Consider the following 13,864-nt stretch of genomic DNA (forward strand, 5'->3'; position numbering starts at 1 on the left):
AAGGTATTTGAGTCACATTCTACATCAGAAGTATGTCCCCGGCTGTAGGAAAGGCGACAGAAGCCAGGTGGGACTTTAAGAGCTTATGCCGTAGTCCTGCAGAATGCCCTAGAGACTGTCCAAAAACTAGATGGTATAACTCCCGAGCATGGCAACAAGGTGTTAATGGACAGATTTATCCATGGGGCTCAAAATAGGTGGAACAAAGCCCAATTGAGAGTGTTAGCAGTTCAAAACCCCAACATGTCATTCCCCACTTTTAAGAGTCTTGCTATTTAAGAGATTAAGTCCGGGACTGAGTTAGAGGAAGTTTGTATCCCTTTCCCAGAGCCACTAGGGGCAGTAGCTAGGCCTGTACCACCACCATCACTGGCCCCCGCCCCAGTATCATCTGCTATGCCACTCACCACAGCCTCTGACGTACAAAGTGTTAAGTAAGACATAAGGCTGTGAAGGAGCTTGCCACTGTTTTGCTGAAATAGTAGATTCCTTGCATGCCTCTCTCCCCTACATGTCTCCTTCAGGCCAGTGGGCTGCACAGCACTACTTGAAAGTACTACAGGCGGAGCAGAAGTTTGCCAACATGCAAGGGGAAATCTGCAGAGTGCGAGTACAAGACATCAGTTGGGTGACCTTGCAACCTAACACAAAGACCATCATCTGGTGCCATGCATGTCCTGGAGTAAGGAACAAGGACTATGAAGCCCTGCTGGAGCCTATGCATCTGGAAGATCATCCCCTAGTCCGAGTTGCGAGAAGAGTTATCACAGTTACCAACGGGAGAGTCCCAGTCCGGTTAGTCAATCTGTCTGATGCTGCTACTGTGTTACCTAAATACACCCCGTTACCTAGCTGTATCTTATAGAGTCAAGGGATATCTTAACAGAACACAAGGTGGCCCGATAGCGTGCGGCCCAAGTGGCTGAAGGATCCGGTGCAAGTACTCCTGAGCACTGGTTGGGGCAACTCCAAGTAGGAGATGATACTAACCCCCAAGGGATCAAGTCAAGGGAGTCATCAACGTTGCCAAAAGGTACCACGAGGCTTTTAGTAAAAACACCTCACAGACTTTGGGAATACGACTATGATCCAACACAGAATCCCCACCGACCACAGCCCACCTATTAAAGAAAGACACCGTCTGGTCGCACCAGACATGTATCAGACTGTGAAGAAGATGCTGGCTGACATGAAAGAGGCAGACGTCGTTCAAGAAAGTCAGAGTCCCTGTTCGGCACCCCTTGTTCTGGTCAAGAAAAAAGATGGAACTATCCACTTTTGTGTTGACTACAGGAAGTTGAACAATGTCACAGATAAGGACGCTTATCCTGAACCCAGAATCGAAGATTCACTCACAGCCCTCGGGTCAGCTACTTACTTCTCCACCCTGGACTTAACCAGCGGATATTGGCAAGTGCCTATGGCCGTGGAGGACCAAGAGAAGACCACCTTTGTGACACCCATGGGACTGTTCGAGTTTAAAAGTATGCCGTTTGGGCTGTGTTATGCCCCTGCTACATTCCAGCAACTGAGGAGCCTGAATTTTCATAGTGTCCTATTGTACCTGGACGATGTCATTGTGTATTCCAAGTCCTACCAAGAACACCTCAGTCATCTGTCAGACTTCTTCCAAGTCCTGATCAAACATGGGTTGAAGATTAAGCTGTTGAAGTGTCATGTACTTAAGCCCCAGGTACACTGCCTAGGTCATGTTGTCAGCGCCGAGGGAGTGCAGCCCAATCCTGAAAAGGTGGAGGTTGTCAACAACTGGTCTACATGGAAACATAGAATGTGTAAGCAGATAAGAACCATTTGGCCCATCTAGTCTGCCCAATAATCTGAATCCTATCAATAGTCCCTGGCCCTATCTTATATGAAGGATAGCCTTATACCTATCCCTATCTTATATGAAGGATAGCCTTATACCTATCTCTATCCTATATGGAGGATAGCCTTATACATATCTCTATCTTATATGAAGGATAGCCTTATACCTATCCCTATCTTATATGAAGGATAGCCTTATACCTATCTCTATCTTATATGGAGGATAGCCTTATATCTATCTCTATCTTATATGAAGGATAGCCTTATACCTATCCCTATCTTATATGAAGGATAGCCTTATACCTATCTCTATCTTATATGAAGGATAGCCTTATACCTATCCCTATCTTATATGAAGGATAGCCTTATACCTATCTCTATCTTATATGGAGGATAGCCTTATGCTTATCCTATATGTTTAAACTCCTTCACTGTATTTGCAGCGACCACTTCTGCAGGAAGGCTATTCCATGCATCCACTACTCTCTCAGTGAAGTAATACTTCCTGATATTACTGCACAAACCTTTCCCCTCTAATTTATAACTATGGCCTCTATATATAACACTATATCCTCTATATATAACACTATGTCCTCTATATATAACACTATGTCCTCTATATATATAACACTATGTCCTCTATATATATATAACACTATGTCCTCTATATATATATAACACTATGTCCTCTATATATAACACTATGTCCTCTATATATAACACTATGTCCTCTATATATATAACACTATATCCTCTATATATAACACTATGTCCGCTATATATAACACTATGTCCGCTATATATAACACTATGTCCTCTATATATAACACTATGTCCTCTATATATAACACTATGTCCTCTATATATATAACACTATATCCTCTATATATAACACTATTTCCGCTATTTATAACACTATGTCCTCTATATATAACACTATGTCCTCTATATATAACACTATGTCCTCTATATATAACACTATGTCCTCTATATATAACACTATGTCATCTTGTAGTAGTTTTTCTTCTCTGATATATCTTCTCCTCCTTTCCTGTGTTGATTCCCTTTCTGTATATAAAGTCTCTATCATCTCCCCTCAGTCTCTTCTTTCTTCTATACATGTTAAGGTCCTTTAACCTTTCCTGGTAAGTTTTATCCTCCATGTACTAGTTTAATATCTTCTCTGAACTCTCTTTAGAGTATCTATATCCTTCTGGAGATACGGCCTCCAGTACTGGGCACAATACTCCAAGTGAGGTCTCACCAGTGTTCTGTACAGCGGCATGAGCACTTCCCTCTACTGCTTCTACCTCTCCCTATACATCCATGAGCACTTCTCTCTACTGCTTCTACCTCTCCCTATACATCCATGAGCACTTCTCTCTACTGATAATACCTCTCACTATACATCCATGAGCACTTCTCTCTACTGCTTATACCTCTCTCTATACATCCATGAGCACTTCCCTCTACTGCTTATACCTCTCCCTATACATCCATGAGCACTTCCCTCTACTGCTTATACCTCTCCCTATACATCCAAGCATTCTGCTAGTGTTTCCTGCTGCTCTATTACATTGTCTTCCTACCTTTAAGTCTTCTGAAATAATTTCTCCTAAATCCCTTTCCTCAGATACTGAGGTCAGGACTGTGTCACATGTTCTATATTCTGCCCGAGGGTTTTTACACCCCCAGGTCCATTATCTTGCACTTATCCACATTGAATGTCAGTGTCCAGAGTTCTGACCATTATTCTAGTTTTCCTAAATCCTTTTCCATTTGGCGGATCCCTCCAGGAACATCAACCCTGTTACATATCTTTGTGTCATCAGCAAAAAGAGCAAAACCATTGAGACCTTTTGCAATATCACTAATGAAGATATTAACCCCTTAATGACCAAGGACATATATTTACTTCCTTGGCCGTCTCCCGCGATATAACGCTGGGCCACGCGGTGACCCCGTGTCATGTTGGGGTGGTCCCGGCGTGTAACTGAAGCCGGGACCCGGGGCTAATAGTGCGCTGCAGTGAAGGTGGAGAAAAAAAATATCCTGGAAATGGTGTAGTCAATGGCGCTCTCCTCTTGATGCTGGGGAGCTGTTTAGCAAATACCCGTCAGGAAGCGGATGACAGTGTCCTCCATTCTACAGACCATCTGAGCACAGGATCGGTGCAGGCTGCAACCCTCTGTTACACCACTGATTGTGGATCCAAGCCCTCATGTGGATCCAAGCCCTCATAGTACAACACACATAGGTGAGGAAACTTTCACCTTCATGCATCATATTCTGAAAAGGATAATTGTGCTTAGATTCGCATTGGTCTATTCTGCTTTTTTTCATTTAAAAAGCTGCTGCCCATGGGCACTTTGCTAGATGCCCCTATAAAACCAGGGGTGGAACTACAATCCCTCTCTTCCAGAATTCTTGCTCCTGAGGTCCAGTGCAGTCGTCTCAGTGTCCGGAGCATTGGAGGCCTCAAGCCCAAATTCTGCAGCCACAAGTCAGTTCAAGTAAGATCAAAGTCATCTTCATGTCAATTGTCAAGTCAGTCAAGTCTTCTATCCAGTCACCGTGGCCTGCACTAAAGTGTCTCTACATACTGCAAGTCCCAGCAAGCCTGTGAGGTCCCCCTGTGTCACGGGTCACCTCCTTGGGCCCCGGCTGTACTGTACAGACTGTGTCACCTGTCCACCCTCAGTAAAGCTACCGTTGTCCGTAACTTGGCGTCTGTGTCTTCATTGCCTCCGTGCCTAGCCCAGGATCCAGCGATATTACCTTCTGGGGATTAAGGTTAAACCACGCCCTGGCGTCACGACAAGAAGGGGTTAATAACATCTGCCCCCAGGGTTGCAACTTCTGCCCTGCATTGCACCCCCGCATGCCACACATTATCATGTTGTTATTTGTTATAATAACTTGGTAGCTGCAGATCCATCGCTCCTAACTACATCTCGGGGCATCTCCAGGTGCGGAGAATTGTGAACTAAATTACAAGACGGTGTTAAGAGGAGATTCTTTATTGGTTTTAATAAAACAGATGCTTAAGGGATCCGACCACCTTTAGAGGATTTTATTGATGTAATGTAATTAGATCCTTATGGCCAAGTTGTAAATAAACCAATATAGTTTTGTTGAATTTTAAGACTTGGTCAGAAGATTACATTAAAGGGGTTCTCCGAAGGTAAAAAAAAACGCTTTAACATCGACTGGAGCCAGAAAGTTATACAGAGGAGAACATTACTTTGACTGTTGAGACCCAATTAGCTCCTAAGAGGCTATAACTACCCCTCCCCCTTTACTACAATAAATAATTAAACAATAACTGACACATCAACAATTTAACTTTTCCGTGGGTGGGGATCGGCCACAGCTTTATTTATAAAATTACTTATATAAATAACAATTTAACTGTAACAAAGATACCGATTGGCTTCTTGCCAACCCGAGAGGTGCTGCCACACTGTCCTGTGTGGAGGTCTACCCCGGGTTGACCCCGCTTTCACTGTCTTCTTACCGCCAAGCTGTGACAGAGATACAAAAAAAGGGAGGGAGGGCAAAACTCCGGGTCCTGGGCAGATTGAGGGGGGGAAGGGAGGCACCACAGCTATAAATACCCAGGGGAGGGCCTCTGAAAGCCCGGGAAACTATTACACCCCTTATTGGTGCACTCCTTCCCCCCACTTATGGGACATACCACTAGTTACCAACAAGTTTTACAGGCGGGGGAGGGGGCTAAAAACCTTGCCTGTATTTTTCTTAACCCCTTAACTGCTCACCAGTCAGGGGGCAAGCTAGTTATGCACAGAATCCTTTCAGTACTTATCAGCTGCTGAATGTCCCACAGGAAGTCATGTAGTCTTTCCAGTCATACACTGTTCTCTCTGCTGCCACCTCTGTTTGTGTCCGGAACTGCCCAGATCAGAAGATGTTTGATATGGGATTTTCAAATGCTCGGGATAATTCCTTAGACAGACAGAGGTGGCAACAGAGAGCACAGTGTTTGGCTGGAAAGACTACACGACTTCCTGTGGAACATACAGCAGTGGATAAGTACTGGAAACTTCGAGATTTTTAAATTTGCAAATCTGTATAACTTTCTGTTATCAGTTGATTTAAAAAAAAAAAGACAAAAAAAAAAAACTTTTCCATCAGAGCACCCCTTTAAATACTGGATTCATATGACTATAAAGTGCAGGTCTGTGGCTTCCGGCAGATGGGGGTTGGCTCACCTCACCACTGTCATGGTGGCTTCATGCTGTCACCACTTGGTAGTGTTCACTACATGCAGGTTAATATGGACCTCGCTCATATATATATATATATATATATATATATATATATATATATATATATATATATATATATATAACATCTCCCCTCTATGGAGTCTGCAGGGGTTAAGAACTATAACATTTATCAAGTGGTAAAGTCAGGGCTCCTCTATACAGATACAATTACAAACTATGGATCACATACAGTATTACTCCTGAAATATTGGATTTTCTAGCATTACCAGGGATATACGGGACTGTTGTATTAGGAAATGGTTATGAGGTCCTGATGCCCCCTGAACAGCTGATGGGGCATTATTGCTCAGGTGGCAGTGGCGCTCCTTTGTGGTGTTCCAGACAATGCACCATACACTCTGTAGTGGCTGCAACTGGTACTACACATAGCTGAGCTCCATTCACTTAAAGGGGTACTCCGCCCCTAGATATCTTATCCTTTATCCAAAGGATAGGGGATAAGATGTCTGATCGTAGGGGTTCTGCCACTGGGGACCCCGCGATCACGGCTGCGGCACCCCAGACATCCGGTGCACGGAGCAAACATAGCTCCATGCCAGCTGACTGGCAATGCAAGGTGGAGACTTGTGACGTCATGGCCACGCCTGCTTGTGACATCATGGCAACGCCCCCTAAATGCAAGTCTATGGGAGGGTGTGTGACAGAAATCACGCCTCCTCCAATAGACTTGAATTGGGGGGAAGGGGGTGTGGCTGTGATATCACGAGAGGGGCGTAGCCATGATGTCACAAGCCTCTGGCGCTGTATCAGACGCTCTAAACGAACGCCGGGTGCAGCAGCGAGATCGCGGGGGTCCCCAGCGGCAGGAGCCCCCACGATCAGTCATCTTATCCCCTATGCTCTGGATAGGGGATAAGATGTCTAGGGGTGGAGTACCCCTTTAAGCTGCAGGCACAGGCACTATAAAGTGTACAGAGCAATGATGGCCCCTTTAATCAGATGATCGGTGGGGGGGGGGGGGAACCCAGGAGTCCGACCTCTACCAATCCGAGATGACGCCTTGTATAGGAGATGAGACGTCATGTAAAGTTGTAATGTTTGACTAGACAGTCTATGCTCCTGATGTATTACAGTGTATCAGGCTGTTCAATATATATATGTCACATCCATCGCCTGTCTAGTCTGAGTTTAGACCAAATATTAGGTAGCTTAAACTGCACCAAAATTTTACAGCATAATTCTGGCCAATTTTTAGCACATGAAATTGCATCTTAAGCCACACCCATAATACAGAGGCCACGCCCACTGATGGGGAGCATCTAAAAAGTGTCTAAAGCTCAAAAAAAAAATGTGGCACAAGTCATGTGCTGTAAGACAGTTTTAGCACCAATCCAAGACAAATAAATAGGTATAAAATCCCAGAATTCATTGCAGTAATCAGAAGCAGTATAAACCTGTGACCTGTTATCTATGGAAATAATCATAATGTAACCAGACCTGGTAATAATGTGTTATTTGGTTTACAAAGTCCAATCTCCGGACAATGGATCTTATTGAGGCAAAATATAATTAGAATAAATATTTATTGAAATTATTATCTTTTTTTTTTTTTTTAACCTTTTTAAAATTTGAATCCAATATAATTTGTTTTTTTATTATTGGTTTACCCAGCTGGACTGTCAAAAGAGAAAAGTTCTTATAAATGATTGAACAATTCTAATATGATTAATAAATATTTATTTTTTAAATTTTTATATTCTGGTGTTATTGCTGTTATTATTATTATTATTATTATTATACAAATAAGCTAGACAGATAGATAAATCCATATATCAATAAATCAATACATAGATGTAATAATAATAATAATAATAATAATAATACTTATAATTTTTTTTTCCATTCTTTCAATTTTTAAATAACAATAATGATAATAAATAATTGTATCTATTTATGTATTTATCTGGGTAGCTCATTTGTTTCTATCCACCTACAATCAAACACTTATTTGTATAATAATAATGTTATGTTTTAAATTTCGGTGACATGACTATTAATAGGGGGGGGGGGGGGGGAGTGTGATGTGATTATTTGAATATAGCTCTGCGCTGTGATTGGTTGTTCCGGTTGGTTCATCAGTTATAGTCACATATGTCACATGTCATCTACAGACACAGAGGGGCCACAGCCCGGACACAGTCACCACCAGCAACAGAACAATCTGTTTGAATCATGCAACATTGTTACAAATTTGGGAAACCAGTGAATATATGAATAATAGTTTTATGGTTGTTATGTTGTACTTAATATTGTACTGTATATTAGTTTATCTATTTTTCTAATGTCTACTTATTTGTCTATCTATCTATCTATCTATCTCATATCTATCTATCTATCTATCTATCTATCTTATATCTATCTCATATCTATCTATATCTATCTATCTCATATCTATCTATATCTATCTCATATCTATCTATCTATCTTCTATCTATCTCATATCTATCTATATCTATCTCATATCTATCTATCTTCTATCTATCTCATATCTATCTATATCTATCTCATATCTATCTATCTATCTATCTATCTATCTATCTCATATCTATCTATTTATCTCATATCTATCTATCTATCTATCTATCTCATATCTATCTCATATCTATCTATCTATCTATCTATCTCATATCTATATCTATCTATCTATATATCTATCTATCTATCTCATATCTATCTATTTATCTCATATCTATCTATCTATCTCATATCTATCTATATCTATCTATCTATCTATCTATATATCTATCTATCTCATATCTATCTATATCTATCTATCTATCTCATATCTATCTATCTATCGCATATCTATCTATCTATCTCATATCTATCTATCTTATATCTATCTATCTCATATATATATATATCTATATATTTATCTATCTAATATCTATCTGTCTTCTATCTATCTATCGCATATCTATCTATCTATCTATCTATCTCATATCTATCTATCTATCTCATATCTAGACGCAGATGCACACTGTGAGACACCATGAGGTCATTTCCGATGCAGTACCAGAAATTACTGTCCTACCTGGATGCAGCGGAGGCGGGTGCTTTCCATGCCGATGACACGCACGCCGGTTCTCCTAAGTGTGTGGAATATGTATGTAACTGAACCTCTGATGTCATCTTAAAGTTCACCATGACTGTATTTTTAGAGACTTTTTGTTAATTAATTTGTATTGATTGTTAATATTACTTTCACCAATATACCATGCACTTCCCACTATGTGATGCTTGACAATGGCTGCGGAGGCAGCCGAAACGTCGTACATGATGTTTGGTGAATAAAGCCACATTATCTTTTCACCTGGATACCTGAGTGCTGCCACTTTTTTTTACATCTATCTCATATCTATCTATCTATCTATCTATCTATCTATCTATCATCTATCTATCTATCTATCTATCTATCTAGAGAAGTAAAGATGATGCAGCACTCCACAAATATGCAAAAGTTGGTTGTTTATTCCAGCATGTGCAAAGACAACTTTTCACCAGTCTCTCACTGGCTTTCTCAAGTAACTGATAGTGACATAGGTGGGTTTAAATAGACCTCCCACTTGGTCATGTGACATAATTAGCAAGACAATTTACATAGGTAAACCAGGTGCATACATAATCAAAAGTGAATATCTTGAACATTCCATAACGTATAGAACATCATAGTATATATGCGTGTATTACAGTGATCAGATATCAAATACGTTTTTTTTTTTTTTATCTAAAGCCAAGGAACGTGCTCTCGAATCACCCAAAGTGCAAGAAAAAGTGCAAACATGTTACACTAAAAAAACGTGCACAAAGGATGCGGTCTATCGCAAGCCCTTCTCCGATAGGAGAGAGGCCCCCCAACAAACCTTACCCTTCGCCTCCGGACCAAAAGGTACCTGCGAGGTTCCAGGTTCAATGTTCCTTTTCGCCGAAGCTACTAGGGCACCACAAATGCTCCCGGCATCCCCCTTGGCGTTAGCCAAGGTATCTGCCCGCAGAGCCGATAACGGTAGGTACCCTGCCAAAGCAGGAGTACCCGGGGTGTTTGCAGTGAGGTGCGGAACCTAATGGCCACACACACCTCCCCTAGACCGCCAGGAGGGACACCCAGAAGGGTTACCGCATCCTGACAAATCCTGTGAACACACAACACGCAAAAAGTGACACAGTGAGACAAAAAAGAAATAAATAAGTGAATGTGTGCAGATATACTGCCTGGACATCCGGCCGGATCTATAAAAATTTCTCTGATCCTAACCAGAAGGCCGGGAATCAAGAGGTGAGTGCCACAAGGTGAAGAGATCATGGTGCCCGTGCTTCAACTCAGTGAGTCCTTCCTCCCAGTGAGTTTCGGCACCTCGGGGTCACCACTCCCGGAGGCACAAAAGTAACTCGGCTCTAGACCCTCTCAGCCTCATGGCGAGACCCGGAGGGAACAGGTCACATCGGGGCAGCCGTCGAGCTGATTCCTCAGAACCAGCCCCGGAAAGCCCTGGTACACCTGCATCCTCCATGTAGCACCCATCCCCACCAGCATGAAAACTGATAAGAACAGATACTACACTTGATCTTAGCCAAAAGGCCGAGAAGCGATCAGATATCAAATACTTATCATAGTAAACGTACAAATAAGAAAATATACATGCAAATGCGTGCAGTTGTGAAAAACTTCTGGTGTCCTCGCCATGATGCCTGTATTGGAGAGACGCCGATCCAGCGTGGTATCTAAGTGATTCGGCTGTTGGCATCGCTTCCGGGTCGGGAGGGGGTAGCGGCGTCAAAATGACGTCATTGCTACCATAGAAACCTCTCACCGTCACTAGCGCATGCGTAATAGGCCTGCAGGATGTAAAGAAGAGACTGCTCATGCGCACTGTGAGTCGCGTCCTTGGCAACAAATGCGTCCGTACCTTAGTAGCCTAGTATCTATGCGCACATGTGAGTATCCAAAGCTAGACAGGCATTTTTTGCCCTGTCGGTGTGTTTGAACCGACTGCATATCCCGTAAACCATCGTAAAATAGTGGAGCTGTCGGTGTGTGTGGACCGATCCTATGCTCCAGACCACTGTGTGTGTACCGATGCCAACAAGGATTCGCTCTGGGTGGTCAAACTGATAAAAAGAGAATGTGAATGCCATGTTATATAGGATCCCATTATAAGCTCCCACATACAAAGTAAGCAACACACATATCAGGGACATAGACAACCCTGTCTAGTGTGTAATTGGGATAATTACAGGGGGGTGCCTATTAAGAGATGCTCATGGACATGTGCATACTCAGCACCAGGTCGAGTGGCTGTTGTCAGGGGTAATCCAACCGTAGCCACTAGCCGACTTTGAACCCCTCTTCCCACACACTATTGCAGACATGTGTCTATATAAGTCCCCCATTCATGGAAACAGTCATGCTGGAGCTCCGAGGATGTGGAGTGTGGTTGGTACAACACAAAACAGTAAGATAGATGGTACAGGTGCAAGGAGACAAATGTGCAGAGGGAGATGATGCCCATAAGAATAGAGTAGAAAATAGATATATAAGATCAGTGTTAGAAAGGGGAACTTGAAGTCAAACATGGATGAAAATTACTGCAAAATAAGAGGAGGAAAGGTGAATGAAATGGCTAGATTGTAGAATATGGAATCCAACGATAAATATAGGGTAGAATCCAAAGCAATGGTTGGCATCATGGCAAGTACCCGGTGTACAAGTGGTCTAAAAACAAAAGAGAGTAGCATGATTAAAATTAATAAAATATATACAAATCTTGTGATACATATCACTATCACCTAAAGCTTGGAGGGAAAACTGATTATCAAAGGGCTAGGTCAATCAACGTTTAAGCATTTTAGGAAGGACTGTGAACTCCACATTGAGTCCTTTTGGTTTCAAACAATCAAGGTTGTGTATCCATCTGAGTTCTCTGGTTTTGAGCATGGTTATGCGATCACCGCCCCTCGTTGGTGGGGGGATGTGATCGACCAGCATGCCCCTAAGTGGCCCCTAAGTGTCCATATGTTTGGCTTCAGTAAAATGTTTGGATACCGGTAAGTCCATGCGCTTTTTTCTTATAGAGTATCTATGTTGATTTAAGCGGGTTTGGAAATCATTCTTTGTTTCCCCCACATAAATCAAATTGCAGGGGCACCAAAGTATGTAAATGACATGATTACTTTCACATGTCAGATAAAAGTTGAAGGGATATTCTTTCTCGGTTTGTGGATGTATAAATGTATTGCCCTTGTTGATATATTTGCAACTAACGCATCTGAGGCATGGGAAGCATCCTTTGGATTTGATTGACATATATTTTTGATTTTTTTCTAGGTCCTGCGATGTCAGCTTTAATCAGGTGGTCCCTAAGGTTCCATGACCTACGGTAAGACATTAGAGGGGGGATTTGAAATTCTTTTATCTGGGGAAAACTGTTTTTAACAAGGTGCAAGTGTTTTTTCATGGCTCTAGCAATACTATTGGATGTTTCGTTATACGTGGAGATAAAAGGTATACGGTTGAATTGGTCTTTTTTGTCAAATTGGGATTTACCTAGTCTCCTCTCTGTTTTTACCCTCTGTACATGTTTAGAGATGATGCCCGCTGGGTATCCTCTATCTCTGAAAAGTTTAACCATTCGATCTACTGCCGTCTCAAATTTGTCCTCTGTATCCGTGATATGGCTGGCTTAGTAATTGACTGTAGGGAAGTGAAGATACCATGGGTCTGGGGTGTGAAGATTCAAATTTCAGAAGGGTGTTACAATCTGTAGGCTTATGATAGATATCTGTGGATAGTCTGTTATTGCGGATGGTCACTTGTGTATCTAGGAAATTAAGTGTGATGTCGGAGAAGGATAAGGTAAACTGTAAGTTGGTATCAATGCTGTTTAGGTACTTCTGGAAGTTTAGTAATTCCTCTGGTCCATCTGTCCAGATAATGAAGATATCATCTATGTACCTCCACCACCCCAGTAAGTGACTGGAGTGGTAGGATACATAGACGCTCTCTTCTTCAAACTTGGCCATAACGATGTTTGCATACGTAGGCGCTATGTTGCTGCCCATAGCGGTCCCCCGTTTTTGGATATAGAACTCATCATTAAAGGATAAATAGTTATTCTCCAGTACAAATGATAGTAACTGTAAAATGAAGTCACTTTGCATGGTAGTCAATGGGAGTTTATTTTAGAGCATTGCTCACTGCTCTAAAACCCCTATCATGTTGAATTGAGGTGTAAAGTGAGACTATGTCAAAGGAGGCTATGATGGCATCATCTGGTATATGTAGTGATTGGATCACTGATAGGAAGTGCATGTTGTCTCTCAAGAAGGATTTTGTACCTGCGGCCAGGGGTCTAAGTACCTTGTCCAGAAAAATTGAAACATGGTTAGATAGTGACCCTCTCCCCGAGACTATTGGTCTGCCGGGTGGGTCTTTTAACCTTTTATGTATCTTGGGAAGTAAGTAAAGTAATGGGGTAACCGGGTGTTCAATAAACAAAAATTCTCTAAGTTTTTTGTCAATAATGAGATCATCAGCCGCCTTGTCGAGTCTATCTATCTATCTATCTATCTATCTATCTTATATCTATCTATCTATTTGTCTATCTAATATCTATCTATCTTCTATCTATCTGTCTATCTATCTAGCTATCTATTATCTATATATCTGTCCATTTATATATGTATCTCATATCTATCTATCTATCTATCTATCTATCAACCTAATCTCC

At 41.7% G+C, this 13,864-nt stretch overlaps 1 pseudogene; it reads right to left on the minus strand.

Moving 5' to 3' along the window:
• Positions 1-10,618: 10,618 nt before the first annotated feature.
• LOC130292074 (U2 spliceosomal RNA) lies at positions 10,619-10,728 on the minus strand (annotated as a pseudogene).
• Between the last annotated feature and the right edge of the window lie 3,136 nt (positions 10,729-13,864).

Source organism: Hyla sarda, chromosome 9 (assembly GCF_029499605.1).
Source record: "Hyla sarda isolate aHylSar1 chromosome 9, aHylSar1.hap1, whole genome shotgun sequence".
Lineage (NCBI taxonomy): Eukaryota > Metazoa > Chordata > Amphibia > Anura > Hylidae > Hyla > Hyla sarda.